The sequence below is a fragment of the Xiphias gladius genome, chromosome 23 (genome assembly GCF_016859285.1).
Source record: "Xiphias gladius isolate SHS-SW01 ecotype Sanya breed wild chromosome 23, ASM1685928v1, whole genome shotgun sequence".
In the NCBI taxonomy this organism is placed as follows: Eukaryota; Metazoa; Chordata; class Actinopteri; order Istiophoriformes; family Xiphiidae; genus Xiphias; species Xiphias gladius.
Window position 1 is genome coordinate 11,975,867 of NC_053422.1, and position 16,036 is coordinate 11,991,902.

A 16,036-nucleotide genomic window follows, 5' to 3' on the forward strand; every position below is an offset into this window, starting at 1 on the left:
CACTCACTCTCACTGCCACCTCAAGAAGGGACTTGGAAAAGATATAAACATTTCGTCACAGCCCATTTATTCAGGACATTATAAAAAAAAACATTGAAGGGGGGCTTCTATGTACTTTAACGGTGAAATTGGGATTGGTTTGCAGAAAAGTGCATACAGCCTGTGACCAGCATATACCAACAAATGACCAAAATACCCATAAAACTATCGATATTCAGATCATCCTCAACTGCACTTTGTGTTTAGCGCTAATATGCATGATAAAATGCTAGAAGAAAAAAAATCTACATGTTAAAATTGTCATTGCGAGTATGTTGCCACGCTGACATGTAAACAAAAGCACTACAGATCAAGGAAAGGTACAGGCCATTAAAAATTTTGTCAGACAGAACTACAGGAAGAATATAATAGTTTTAAGAAAAGAATAGTGCATGTTTGATCAAAATCAGTTTTTGAAAACTACAAAAAAAAAAAAAAAATTGTACTGTCCCTTTAAGCTAGGACCATCCTTCTATTTCAGGATATACTAATTAATAAATCAGTTAGCACATCATTAAAGTGATGTATCTGTCTCTCAATAGATAAATATGATAAGTTAATTGTCTCCAAATCACATTTAACATGTTCAAAAAGTGTAATCAGAGCAATAACTTCTCAAAAAGTAGCATTTTCTCAAAATACATCAACCCCCCCCCATCTTATCACATGTGGTACAGTCCCCCAGGAACACCTCCATAAAAGGTATCCAAATAGGCTGGTGCAGGTTTGGCTCTTCCTGGGTCTAGCACCGCATGGTTAAATGTAGCCTCGAGCACAGGTAAGAAAATAGTACCTCAAATCTGTGTGATAACACACTACAATTATTATATGCAACAAAATTGACTATCACTATTGTCAAAAGGCCTCAAACAGTAGCCATTACCAAACAAAACAGCCACTTTATTGCACGGAAATTGTATTTCATACAACTTCCGTTTTATTTTTTGTTGTTTTGGCCATTATTCCTATCAGTAAATATAACATTGTACCCACCTAGGGTATTGCTGAGATCTTGGAATATGGTGACATTGAAAAAAAGAAGTCAAACGGGGCAAGAAACACAAGCAGATAATCAGACAGGCTTTAAACAACCCTCCAGGTTAGCTAAACTGACGAGGAGAAAATATAGGTGTAGCTGTCCAAATTGTGTAGTGTGTTTACTCTACATGGACACCCATAGTTTTCCTATGCATTTACTGCCATTTTGGGAACTTCAGTTTTACCTCAAAATAAAGTGGTTTAGATAATCTGGATAAATGGTTGGCTTACTTACAACCTGTCTGATCATCTGACCACTTTGCTGGGTTTAAAAATTCCAACCATTATTTTGGTGAGTACAATGTTATAATAACTGATAAATATGGTGACCAAAATTCCAAATATTAGACCAAAGTTGTAGGAAAAAAAATTCCTTTTAGCTGAAACTAATGCCATTTTCTTTTGTCCTAAACCCTGACAGACGCTGATTCTCTTACCTGTGGCCTCCCTGGTTTGGTTGGGCCTTACTGACACCTGCAGTCCTGGATGGCATCAAACCAGCTGCCCATACAACTAGTGAGTCCAATTCACTTCAGAACACTGTAAACAGAGCCCAACATCACGGAGCAATGATCTGAGTTTCCCCCTTTCCCTGTGGATTCCTGTTTAGTAAACCCACCCCGCACTGCTTGTCTGCGCATTCTTTAAAATACCTTTTTGGCTTGGGACATTTGAATGACCTCCACATTACTCAAGCCTACTTTCCAGGTGTTACTTGTTTGTTTTTTTTGATCTATCACTCTGCTAACAGATAGTTCCATTGTCAGGGCTGACTTTGTAGAAGTGGCAGAGAGTCAGAGGGGGCTCAGGATACTTCCAAGTCTTTCAGCCAGAGTGTAATCCTCTTCCTTTATCTCTCTGGCTGATCTGGGCCAAAGCGCTGTGTGTGAGAATGATTCAACGATAGCCTGCTTTTCTGTAGCTCTGTCACGTTTTCTCTTCTTCGCTCACCGCCTCTCTTGTTCTCCAATTCGCACCTGTGTGTCTCTTGCTCTGTCACTCTCTTGCAGAGTGACCTGCGCTCTTTCAGCGTTCACCTACTCTGTTTTGTGTGCGGGCAACAGCGATGGCCGATATGATGCTGCTTCTTTTTATATTAGAAGATCGTCTCTTTCACACACTCAAACACACACACACACACACTCACAGAGAAGCCACCTTGCACTACACACCAGACAGGCAACGTGGGTTATTTCCAAGAATCACAGCTGGATTGGTGTGTGGGAGCCATCATTTGCATGGGAGCCAGGCAAGATGCCAGGCAAGATGCTGATTGGATATATGTATGGAGACTAGCGTGCAGGTTTCTGTGGTTGCCATGTAGCTCTGCCTCCCAGAGCGCCGGCCAATAGCTCCACATATTGGATGCATTACAGATTAGAGCCAGTGCAACTGTGTGCGTCTGTGTGCGAGTTTGTGTGTCTACTCAGCTCATCTGTGCAAGAGCACTTTTATCCACTATGAACAAATCTCCACTGTCTCCATTCACCGATGTGATCACGAAATGCATTTGCCTCTCCCAGACTAATCATTAATTATTAACGGCAGATTTGAGTTGGCATCCCAAATCGATGCAGTAGCTACCGACCATTAGACGGTTAAGACTGCTCTTAAATATGTTTTCATATATTTCATTTAAATTTATTGAAAATTCTGTATAAGGGTAGGCAATTACTACATGATTTATTGCAGAGGTTGTGAGCTCATCTACCTCAAAGCGAGACACCCAAGCACAAATTTTTCCGTGCACTGATGCCTTGAAATCTATCCAAATACTGTCTCTGGTCAATCCGGTCTGAGTGTCCCAAACTCAGAAAATGATAAGAGCTAACCCATGCTTACAGTTCATGTCTTTTTTGTTTTTGACTGCAAGAGTTGTTATGAAGTACTCATTTGATTGACCTATATATCAAGGGAATATTCATACTTTTACCTAAAGTCTCTTCATCACCACTGAATTCTACATCCGTGTGAAACATAAAGCGATTAAAATGGGTCCAGATGATTCCAGTTTGGGGCTTTAAAGGAAAAAGTTTGGTTCTACGCTTGACACTGTGACAAAAAGAAGTCCAAAGGTACAAACAGAAAAATAAAGATGTGGAAATAACTTTGAGCAGCTCAACAAAAATCTGGACAGGAGCAAGTCGGAATTGTTACTAAAAGAATCAAGTTGTGTAGTTTAGTGCAGTCAGCTGTTACCGCTTCTCTCCTGTTCTCACTGCCCATGACCTTTTTAACCTGACAACAGAAGAGGAGAAGCGAGGAACTGAAAGGTGCGAGTGGAAAAGACGAGACGGAAAAGTGAGAATAGTGCACAGAAAGAAAAGGAGACGTGAAGAGTGCTGAAAACAGTAGCTTATACTCCGCTCTGTGACAAAGTCTGGCCTATGAGAGGCCCTGACTCTGTCATTACACTTGTCAACGCCATCCCCTGTAATGGATGCAAGTACAGGGCTAAACCACCAAGCCTTATCATACATGAGACACTCGCATGCAAACAATATGTGACCATACACATAATGCCCATGTGGACACGGGAAAAGAATAACAGACACACATACATATTCACACACATAAGCCATCGCCCCATCAGCACGGCAGCACTTGCCACACAGTAGGAACACGCACACATGCGCAGCGCTGCCTATTGAAAACATGGCAGCACTGTCAACCCCAGACGGCACTACTCTGCCCACCTGTCAAAAAAGATCGGGAGCAAAATTCACCTGGCTGGTATCTCAATCTTCTTCGGCGCTTAGCGTAGCTTAGACCAACCATCTGGCTCAGCAGCTCTGATTCCCTCCCTCTTTACTAACTCTCCCTCTCCCTTAGTCTTTTTAAAGCGTGTCAGCAGTTACCTGGCACAGCAGTCTTAGTAAGGCTGCTAACGTGGCTAAGTGTCCCTGGGCCTCTTAGTTAGTGGGTGCCATATCTCCTTACGTGTGTGTGTGTGTGTGTGTGTGTGTGTGTGTGTGTGTGTGTGTGTGTGTGTGTGTGTGTGTGCTTCACAGATGGCAACAGGAGGGGAGGGAGAGTTGGAGGGGGTGATGGAGAGAGCTGTCTGAGGCTCCAGCAGCTCTCGTGTCTCTCAGGCAAGGCGGTCTGTCCGTGGGCATCTGCACTGGCAGCAGCCTACCCCCCCCCCAATGCTCCCCCGCCTTTTCTGTCCAGCGTCGACACGGCTTGGCAACAGTCCGCCGTGCAGAGCAGTCCCGCAAAGATGGTTCCCCCTGACCTCAGATGTGTCACCAGTGCCAGCGGACTATTAACTTGATAAATGATATTGGTGAATTATACATTATGGTTACACTGGGTGAGGAACAGGCTGTGGGGAGAGTGTGGCTAAAAGTTGCTCAGGGAGGACTGTCTGTGTGCACATCTGCATATGTGTGTGTGTGTGTGTGTACATGGACTTGCTTTTTCTTTGCGTTGTGTCTGGCTGGTTGTCAGAGGATGACAGTCTTTGATTTGGAACAGGTCTCTGGGTTTGTGTTGGCCTGAGAAACTTTGAAGATGATTAGATGAGTTGTTTGTTGTGTGTCCTGGAAGATTTCTTCGTTCTCTCTGCTGCTGGCTTACTGATCACAGCACAGCGAGTGGCAACGTTATATTTAACGACATGGCCCCTCACTATAGGCAGATAGGTCAAGATACTTTTTTCTTCTTACATTTTCTTTGAACTTGTAGTTTTAAGTATCTCTCACATTTTCTTATCCGTTTGCTCTTCTAGTCAGACACAAAAGAACCTGCTTGATGTGGGATTTTCTACAGGAATCTAATGAAATATTTAGTTTCTTTCTTTTTTTTTTTTTTGTAGTTTGAATTCATCAGTTACACAAGAGCACACAGTGCAGTTCTTTGAAATTTTGTGCAAGTTTGACCTCTTTGTCCCCAGGTGGCATCTGCACAAAGAAAAGAAAAGACTTGTCTTGAATCCAGTGCAGAGTTGACCTGCTTCACTCCTTACAAAAAAACAGGAGTTCTCCTTTTTTTTTTTTTTTTGTTTCAGGCGAGAGAGGAGGAGAGGAACTTTTAGTGCTGACGGGATTTTTGCATAGAATAAAATGTGCCATACACCACCTAGCACACACACACACAATAGTTTATGCAGACATTCCCTTTGAGTAATACTGTTCTGATTGGCTTAGACATTGCAGCGGCACAGCATGTATGGGCCGGCACACTTGACACATCTGTTCCTGAAATTCATGGAGGTTTGGGCGCTGGAGGTGTTGGTATGCAATGATTAGCACGAGGCTGTCTTTATCCAAACTGCCGGCTTTCCTACTGGGCTTCCATAGACTGTTTACTAAGGAGTCTGTTGCCATGGTTTTCAGCCATGTTCCAATCGGTCTTTTTTTTTTTTTTTTTTTTTGACCACTTAGCTTTATTTATTCCTTTTAAAAAAAGCCCATGCCTTCTGCATCAACCAACTGTTGTACCCCTCAGAACAATCGTTCTGGATCATGTATACATTGAATTTCATTCATCTGCAGGATAAGGGGCTTAGATGATGATAGAGGCCTGATTGGATGAGCTCTGGAGAAAGAGTCTTCACAAGCTTACACCTTTGGCTCATGGGTGGCCTTGATGAAAGAGATGACTATCATGATAACCTAATAAGTCTATGTTCTATGTGTGTGCAGGGGTTTTAGTTAGAAACACATGCCAGCCATAGTTTTTGATCTCCCTTGAAAATGACATATTCCAAAAAACCTACCTTAGTGACTTAATGACGCCCCTGGGCAAGATACGATAAAAGTGAGATAAGATAAGGCAGGTTTTTTTTGGGTTTTTTTTTTTTAATGACCGAAATTATCTCTACTCTGATCCTGCATGTCCTTTTTCTTCCATTCTTTCATCCTTTCAGTCCCCCCCCCCCTTCTGTGTCTCTCTTCCCATTTTCTCTGCCTTAATAACAAGAAAAAACTCGTAGATCTGCCAGAGCTGAAGCAGCACAGACATGAAGCAGCTCCCGGAGGTCAGTTCACACCTTGAGGGTAGACTGACGCTCACTGTGTTAGTAAGGTCAGGGGCTTGTCTTCCTATAGGCTGTAGGCTGCATCTTTACTGTTTAATAGTCTTGTAAGCTGTTTATTTCGACCCTTTGCACCTCTCTTAACAGGAAGCCGTATCCCTCAATTGGATTACAGCTAATTCAATACTGCACACGTGTAGAGTCAACAGAGGTGTCATACACCCCCGTCTCCTTCCTTTGTCTTGCCACTCCTCCTTCTACTTTGAGTTTTTCTTTTGACTTAAACATCCTGCTTTAGTATTATGAATTTTTAAACATTTAACCCGCTTTCACTTGAATTCTCTCTCCCAAGGAGGCTATATATTCCTCTCTACTTTTTCCTTTCTTTCTGCGAAGACTGAACAATTTGATTTTGGTCTAGTTAAGTGATAAAATGTAAAATGTTGGTGATGGATTGTGGGTTTCAAATGGTAAATGACGTTATGAGAAATTACATAATGTTTCCTGATCTCAACGTGTGGTAGGGGTTTCATGTTAAAGGAATAGCCCAACATTTTCGGAAATATGCTTATTTGCTTGTATTGCTGAGTTAGATGAGAAGATCCTAGCAACCTCACGATGTTCATCGAGAGATATGACAACCTGCAGCACGCACCTTCCAGTAAATCTGTAACTTGTTGTTTTTATTGCTTTAAACAAATGAGATACAAATGTATATTAGTGAGGCTTACAGCAGTTGGTGAGATACTGTGTTGGACTCCATAGCTGATGTACAAATGTGAGAGTGGTATTGATGTTCTCATGTCGCTCTCGACAAGACAGCGCGAAAGCATATTTCCCAAAATGTTGAACTATACCTTCGATCTAATTTTATATGATAGGAATTGTGCCTTTCACAACAGTGGATTTATATTTACACGACAGCCATTCTACACATTTACCTCCCTCTCATATGTGAAAGGATCTATTTTCAATCTTTGGGTCTATCGATTTATTTTATCGACCAAGTTAATCCAGGTATTTATTTATTTTTTATTAACCTCCTCCTGCTCTTCCCGGCCCCTACCTTCCAACCCAGCCTTTCAATGGCCATTTTGAGGTGACACAAGGTGACGTGTGACTGTTTGCGGAGCGTAAAAATAATCACTGGGCAAGTAATGGACACCAAAAGGGAACCATTAGCGACGTGTAAACTCGCGATACCTGCTTGGCGTGTGATGGGGTCTTTGAGGAGGAGAACTCAGAAGAAAAACAAACTTGGAATTTAAATTGCACCATGCAAATGCAATGAATTGAGACATAAAGTTCATTGGTCCCTGAGGCGTGTTTATTTTGGTGACTGTATTCACCTGCTGGATGACAGCAGCTGAAGAAGTTTTTCTTGTGTAAACTGTGGTGCCAGCTGTTGCATTGCACTAACCTACTATTTGACCTGCATTTGGGTCTTTAAAATTTGATAAGTCAAATGCATTATACTTAAATTCAGTTTGTGCCAACAAAGCGTTTTTAATATAGAAGCATCGCCTCTCCACCAACGTTCCTGCAGCTCACTTTCTCTCTTTTGCTTTCCTGTCTCATTATGCAGTCAGTCAGTCAGCCAACTCATTTGTTTACTGTTTTTACTCCTACTTCTGCCATGTTGGAAAAGGAGAAGAGAAAAAAACTGACAGGAGAGAGGTGAAGTGATGGCCTTCAACAATCTGTTTTCCCTGGCAACTGGCAGCTGCCACTCCTCTTTTGCCCTCCTGTGTGATAACACAGTTATTGTGGTTGTTGTTGTTATTGTGGTTTGAATGTTCTAGAAAAAATAACACATTTTTTCCTCAATGGATGGATGGAGGTGAGTGACAGTGGGACCCAGTGATCTCTGAGGGAAACCACAGGAACATCAAGGATGCTGGAAGCTTAGTGTCTAATCATCCTCCCAAACCCCTCCATTGGATTGCCTGAAAACCCTATATACACACACACACACACAGGCACGCGCGCGCATACACGCAGATACACACACACGTGCGCGCATACACGTAGATACACACTCACAGACAAAACCTCTTCAAGACTCAAGAGAGCTGTTTTCTTTAAGTCTCTAAATCTTTTTATTTCCAGTTTTTGGTTCTCTCTGTGTGTGTGTGTGTGTGTGTGTGTGTGTGTGTGTGTGTGTGTGTGTGTGCTTTTTGTGCTTGCATGTGTATTCTTCTATAATCAAAGGCATCTATTTTATGTCACTACTGCCCTACATATCGGTGCTGAGGTAGACCCATCAAGGGGAGCGTCCTAATTAACAATGCTGCAATTCTTGCTGAAACCTCTCTCTCTGGCAATATCTCTTCTACTTCCAGCATCCTCACCTCAAAAGCCTCCATTCAACAGGAAATGTGCAAAACACACACAGGGTTATGTATATTCTTTGCTGCGAGGAAAATATTAAACACTGATCTAGACCAGGAGTCATTTTGCTACAAATAGGACAGTAGGAGGAAGAGAGAAATACAGGCAGGCAGGTTGCCACGAAGGGGAAATACACACAGATGGCCTTGACAGACTGACAGACAGAGGATGAGAAAAAAGTACACTTGCAAAGAGGCAGACACAAAGACACGTACGTAGGAGATGTATGTGCATCCAGATACCTGCACAACAGTGTGAGCACAGCTGTGTGTTGTGATGCATCCAGGATTTTGCCTGTATACGCTGGAGGATTCGACCTGTATGATTGACCACTGTTGGCTTCTTTATTAGAGCTCTGCCAATCACCGTCATCCACTTCTGATATGATACCCTGGTCATGATCTGAATAGTCTGCAATATGTTCTTTGGTTTTCTGTGACTTTTTAAATCATAGCTCTCTGAGTCATTTAGTCAGTTATAGTGAATAAATCCCAAATATTTGCTGGTTCCGGCTTCTCGAATGTGAGAATTTGCTACTTTTCTTTTATGACATTGTAAATTGATTATTTTTTGTGTTTTGGATCAGTTGGTGAGACAAAACCAAGAAATTTGAAGAAGCCACCCCCGGGCTCTGAGAATCTATAATGGGAGTTTTTCCATTATTTATTTATTTATTTTTTTGAAATTTTATCAACTAATCCATTAATCAGTTAATCATACTAATTATCGGTAGATCAATTGATAAAATAGAAAATAGCCCTAATTCCTCATTTAAAATCTATCTAGAACTGTCTCCTAGAAATGTATGCATTACTAATTTGTAACAGCAAATACATTTTGAAAGAAATGTAATGCTGCCCAAATACTTTTTTTTTTTTTTCCCTAATGGACATAGTGAGGAGACATGAACGTGTATGCCAAGTTGCAAAAGGTTCACATTAAATGCATCTACAAAATGTTTAGTGTCGATGTAATGTGTTCTTTTTGCTTGTGAAAAGTAAAGCATGGTTAATATTTTTATTGCTATGTTTAGGAAGTCAATGCACTTGTCTCAGGTTAGTTGATTTAATGCAAAAAAAGTCAACAGTGACTTGAAGTACGGGACAGGACTTGTTTATGTCAATGTAACTTGAGACTGAAACTACAGTTTTTCCCTAACCTTAGCCAAAGTGCTTTTGTTGCTTGAACGTAACTACACACTGGACTGTGTATGTGAATGCTTGTCTCCAGGGACAAGAACGTCAAATGCATTTATTTCACTGAAAAAAAACAAACATTTCCCCACGATAATGTGGGGAAAGCTCTGGAAAATTTCCAGTTTGTGGATCTATACATTTTGTTGAATTCCATACTATTCAATTATAGACTGTCATCTTGCTGTAAAAGCTGCGAAGCCTAAGATTCATTTGTCAGGATTTAAAGTCTTTTTTTTTGCCATAATGATCTAAATGCTGTTCAGGGAGTTCACAAGACCATTAATGAAGGAACCATCTTTAGATTGTTTGCACAAAACATCAACTTCCAGTAGCTTCGGTAGAAAAGCACTGGTTTTAGTTTCATCTGTTTTAACTAACAACACAGACGCAGGTTGGTGGCAGCAGGCGGATCCTGCTTGTGGCGGCTGATGTTCTGTCAGTGTTGGGGGGGGGGGGATGCTGGGCCGGATCCTGCTGGGTCTTTTGTCACCCCTGCTAATTGAGTGATCCTGGTGACCCTGTTGTCGCTGCCTGGTAACGCGTCGACAGGAGCTGGTGCCGCTGCCCTCCACTTAAAGTCATAACTAGACATCTAGCTCTATGATGGGGAGTGGTTGTGGGATGCATTGGTACATTGATGGATGAAATGATGGAAGGATAGATCCTAAACGAAGGCTGGATGTACTGGTTATAGCAAGGTTAAATGCAGTTCAGTGGCTCGGCATTGATGCTGTTACCATTTCTGCTTTGTTTCCTTGCAGGGCTACCAGAGCTAGAATTGATTGAAATCACAGGCGCTTTAAAGCGCATTGAATAAAAGCATCCAGCTACTGGCCTGTGGCTTTATGAAAGTGTGGGCGGAAATAAACAGTTTATTGTTCTTTGAAGAATTTTCCTTTTCTGCAGGTACGCAGGCAAAAGGACTAGGATGAAGGGAAGGAGGCACTGTTAGACAATTTTTAAATTAGTATGCTACGAACACATGAGAGTAACACTTGACAGATGCTCACAGGGTGATATCATGCCCCATCTTATGATTTTTCATTAAGTATGCTTTAACAGCTGCACTCGTACATCTTAGTCAGTGGCGACATTCGTAGCATGCCAAGTCTTCACAATAAATAAATAAATAAATAAATAAAATCACTCATATTTCAATGCATGCCTTTGGAATCTTTTAGTGAACACGTGACACTTTTCAGATAAGTGTTTTTGTGTTAACAAAATGGAAATCTTACTTTCGCTAAGCTAATTATAGCTTGTAGCCCGTTGCTAAGCAACCTAATGACAGGAGACAGCAGGGAGTCAAGAATCTAACCTTTGGCTGGATAGAGCCAAGAGGTGACATTTGGATTTCCTTCATATCACCCTCTATTGATGCACTGCGTCCTGACTGTGGCTGTATAGCTCTTTACAGTTCAAACGGTGTAAAGTGTGCTTTAAAGTAACCGTGTTTTTGTATATAGAAAGGAATAAAAACAGTGTAAAATCCAGTGAGAAAATGGGAGGCTTTCGATCAATGTTGGGGAACTTTAACACAGTGCTGTTACGAAAATGACAGTCCTTATATATGTATCGACGTGCATGAGTCATTCTGCATTCTAGAAATGCGTATTTAGTTATGTAATCACTGGCTTTACATTTCTACTTGTAGGGCATAAAACTTGGTTTGTCAGATGTATACATCACGCTTATTTCTATAATGCCAAATGGAAGAGGACTACTGGGCTGACTTATGGGGCTGACGATCTTTTGTTGTTGTCTTCTGTCACGGTCATATTATTGGATGAAATTCTGGAGCCCTTCCATGCAGTAGTAACCACAGGGCAGGATTCTTTACCCGGATTCTGTGTTACATTAATGCCACAATATTTAGAAACTAACAAGCATCAGTGCACAATATATGTAAATTTATACTCATGAGTGGATTGCTCTCTGGTTTTGGCTTAATAGTATTTTTGATGTCACTATAATATAACACAGATCAGCCAAAGACAAGGTCTGTATGCTCTGAAAATTTCTTTTCGGGTGTCTGATTTTTTTCCTCCTGTCAAGGGGGAGTATTTGGAGGGGGGATCCATGGCTCAGTGCCAAAATAGTTTTGAAGTATCTGTGAAAAGACTCCTCTTAATCCGTTTTATTTGCTCTGCTACCTCCGAACCATTTGTCCACGCACAGCTCCCAAACCCTCCACTCCACCCAGCCATCTCAGGGATTTAGTATGGTAGAGCAGAGGTGCAAGAGCCCACAGACAGTTTAAAAAAAAAAAAAAAAAAAAAAAGCCATCTGGCTGGGGTGGGGTGCAGTGAGGTGGGGGTGTTGGGAGGTTTGGGGCGGAGGAGTCGTGCTGGGCAATCAAAATGACGGACAGCAGTGAGAAGTGTTTTGCGGGCTCCCGCGTACATGCAAAGTAGCCCGACTTGTGAGCTTTCACAGCTCCCTCTGGTCTTCAGGTAAACACTGACCAGCAGAGGTATGCATGGCTTTTCCCCACCTCAGTGTGTGTGTGTGTGTGTGTGTGTTTTTGTTTGTGTATGGTAATAATGTGTTTGTTGGCCTGCTTGTGAGAGGAAAGATTGGACTTTCTTGTCTTTACGTCAATGTCAGTGGCGCATGTATTTGTGTGTTCTACGAGAGCATCTGCCAAGTTTATTTCGGTAGTTTTTCTTCTTTCTTGCCATCGATGGCGTTTGCCAGTAGAAAATGTTTGACCAAAGAAGTCAGGGTTAGCAGGTGAAATAAACAGCATCCATATTTCATGAACCATCAAAAAAAAAAAACCTTCTTGGATTCGACACAGGCTCAGTTCTAAGGACACTGTGAAATGGGTGCACAATTGTTCCTCTTCGCTCTGAGCAAATATTATAATCCTATTCTCTTATGCTTTCCATCTTGCCCTCTCTCCCTAATGTTCACCCCAGTGGCGGCCCCTTTCCCTGAGTGAAAACCCCTCCAAATGTGTGGAGGCTTCATTTTTCACTCTCCCTTTGGGGCTCTGTTGTCAGAGAGCAGCCCTTAGGAAGTCTTTATTTCTGCCAGGCAGGGCCTCTTGCGTTCCTCCACCCTCTCCCTCCATTCTCATGGCTGTCCCCCCCACCTGCTGGGATCCTGATCCCAGCCGGGGCAGGGCTTCAGCGGGGGACAATTACTGCTGCTCCCCAGCTTTGATCATCTGACCACATGGAAGCATAACAGCTGACCACATGTTTCAACAGACAAGAAGAAGAGGTAAAGGGAGAAAAGAGGAAGAGTTAGAATAGGGTGAGAAGAAAAGAAATCCCTTTTTCATTTAAGTTGAGCCCAAAGTTCCATTCCACTTTGGAAGCATTACGGGGAGTTAGCCAGAATGGTCAGATCCATGTTTCAAACAGTTTCCTTTGATGGTGATTATTTATTTGGATCAGGGCAACCATACTTATTACGGACTATGTCTGGCTACAGCCTCCAATAAAGTTCGGTTTCAATTTGCCACTCTGTCCTTTTGTGAGAGAAAAAGAGAGAAGCAATTTGAGGCAGCCCTTGTTTAAAAAAAAAAAAAAAAAAAAAAAAAAGTGAGTGGTAAGTCTGCTGGTGTTGTCGGCCAAATTGTCAGGAGGCCAACTGGGCTCTGCTGTCGTGTTCTGGGCACTGCCTGGCTTTTTCTCAACCTAGGCCTCTGTTTCATTCAGACAGCTTTCTCTACAAAGTCAGAAGCTTTTCATGTGGGCCGACAGGGGTTACCGTGGTAAACTGGCTCAGTCAAAAAAGTCACCATCAAATCCACACCACTGATAATAATAGCATAGGTGAAATAGCTATTTCTATGATATTGAGGGCAACTGTAGCCATAAAGGTGAGAGAACCTACGTTGTTAATCAGCCAAAAATGGATTCAGCTGCATTTAGGATATCAGTTACTGTCCAAAATTAGATCGAATGACTTGTTATTCTGAAAGAATGCAGTTATGCTGAAAGTGTTGTACGTAAATAGGGACATAAACAGAAGGGGAGATATTAGATGGACACAGATTAAGAGCAGTGCTGAACTATTATTTTATTTGAATAAAAGTATTCTTATTTTTTTCCTCTATGGATGTACAAGTCCCCCATGTTGGCGGATCTCTACTCACAGGATCTGGGCCCAAGGGGGTTAGATGGAAAGTGACAAGGCTGAAGGGAGAGGGGAGGGAGCTTGCTTTGCTCTGGTTGTCAGGGATGGCCTCTTGGAGTGTCCCAATTGTGGAGGAGATCACTTTACCACATTAAGGGTGCCTCAAAAGAACCTCTTCAACAGCACTTTGGCCCAGCCTGGAAGAACAGGGCTTGTTTTGACTGGTCTGCCACCTTTTATTGTCACCGCTCTGCCGACCGACAGCTTGCTCCTGCCTCAGCTGTACTGCCACTGTGGCTCTCGAAGAAACGCTCACGCAACATATGTGCGCGCACTTGTGCACAAACACCTGCATGCCCTGAAACTTTTCCCTGTTCCTACCAATGCAAAACATCTGATATAGTATCCCTCAGCAGTGAGAGATCTGTCAGCAACAGTAGATATCTGAGATACTGTGAGTGTACACAAATTGGTAGCTTTTAAGAGTCCGTTAGCGAGCAGTGGTTATGACAAATTGTAGCTGTTAACGAATATCTGCATTTTTAATGAATTGAAAATGGTCGGGGTTAAGTTTTTGATTTGGGATGACTATTTGTAAAAATTTCTTTTCATCAGTTGGTTTATGGAGGGGAAAAAAAAATCCGTAGTATTAAAACTGTTCTGGCAGAGGCTGGAACACACACACACACACACACACACACACACACACACACACACACACACACACACAAAATCAGATATTTCTCAGAAGCGCTCTGTGTATGTCTGAAAGAGAGATTCACTTAATTAAATGACTCTGTATTAAATTGAAAGGACAGTTGGGATGAATGATTTCACTCAATGCTCTGATTAATATAGCATGTCAGAATAAATTGAAGGAAGGGTAGCGACTGCATTTTTTTATTGCCCATCAGTATACCACCATGGATTTGAAGTAGATCCATTTTTCTTTCATGTGAGTTTTCTTGTAATGATAATCTGTTGATGACAGAAACAAGCTTGAAAGATCAGGTATGCATGCTTGAAGACAAATTTGTTTTACGTCTTTCTAATCAAACAGGATATCATGTCTCATTAGCAAATGTTAGCGTGTAATGTTGTTTAATTTCATTAATTAGATGAAATAAAGTGCATTTTATAAGTGGACATGATAGTGTGGTGTTCTGCTTGGTGTATGTTCACATTTCCCCTGTGAAACTAGTGTTAGTTTTTCTCCAAAGACAGGGGGTCACTTTATGATGTGGCCTTGGCCATTTGTGTATCCTGCCTTACTTCATAATCATTTTTATCCGGCAGTTAAAAATAATTAACAAGTCATGCTCTTTTGTCGTCCACCATTTTAGGTCCTCGCTCCAGCAATGAAAGGCCTCTCCATCAACATGGTCACGTAATAGTGTCAGGATGCATTTTAAAGTGCAGTAATTCAGTGGTTTACACGGCCCCATAAAATACCGACATGCCCCGATAATGAGAAGCATGAATGGAAACTTGGAGTTCCCTGTGGCCCCCGTGTGTGTGTTTTTGTGTGTGTGTGTGTGTTTTTGTGTGTGTGTGTGTGTGTAAGTGGAGAGTTGCAGATAGAAGTGAGAAAGGAAACAAGCAAGAAAGAGAGAACAAGAGGAAGAAAGAAATAAAAGCCATGAGAAAAAGTGATTTTTCAAACCACACAGCTGCTCTGTAGTATCTTGCTTCATAGAGGAAAAAGACAGAAGGTGACTCAAGAGCTATACTCCTTAGATAGAGGCATGGGCTCCTAAAATGCACAGTCTGAGGACTGGTATGCAGGTTTCATAGAGGCAGGATTGAGACCGAGGCGTCCCACGGTTTCCTGCTCTCTGAGTGATATCATATGGACAAACAGCAAAGGTCACAGACAGCTCAAGCACATAACTCTTAATCTTTCAGCCTGCTCTGACACTCTTTATGGTGTCTTGACCTACTGACAGGCAGGCTGTGTGTGTGTGTGTGTGTGTGTGTGTGTGTGTGTGTGTGTGTGTGTGTGTGCACTGGTGGGCGCATATATGTACTGTACACGATTAGATGTAACCAAACCTGAATATGCGCAGGCAATGGTTGCAGACGCTGCGTGTGTTCTTAAACACTTGTCTACATGTTTTTCATCACCAGGTGATCAGTGTCAGGCATCTCGCAGGACGCCTCTTAATCTCACAGTCCCAAGGTCTTGCTGTCATGGAATAAATCATGATACAGCGTGGAGGTGGTGGCAGGCAGCGTGAGTCAGAGAAGCAGTCTGCTTGACTTCACACTCGCTGGGGATCTGGTAACTCAGCAGGTAGTCTGAGTA

The 16,036-nt window shown here is 42.1% G+C and overlaps 1 protein-coding gene across 7 annotated transcripts in view; it reads left to right on the forward strand.

The window, feature by feature from the left end:
* Nucleotides 1-729: 729 nt before the first annotated feature.
* The window catches only part of zic6 (zic family member 6), a 69,574-nt gene continuing 54,267 nt past the window's right edge, over nucleotides 730-16,036 (forward strand). For all 7 annotated transcript variants that reach the window (XR_005706625.1, XR_005706626.1, XR_005706627.1 and 4 more), the window contains exons 1-2: nucleotides 730-817; nucleotides 1,499-1,593. The gene's annotated coding sequence lies outside the window, so the exon portion shown is untranslated. The remainder of the gene's footprint in view (nucleotides 818-1,498; nucleotides 1,594-16,036) is intronic.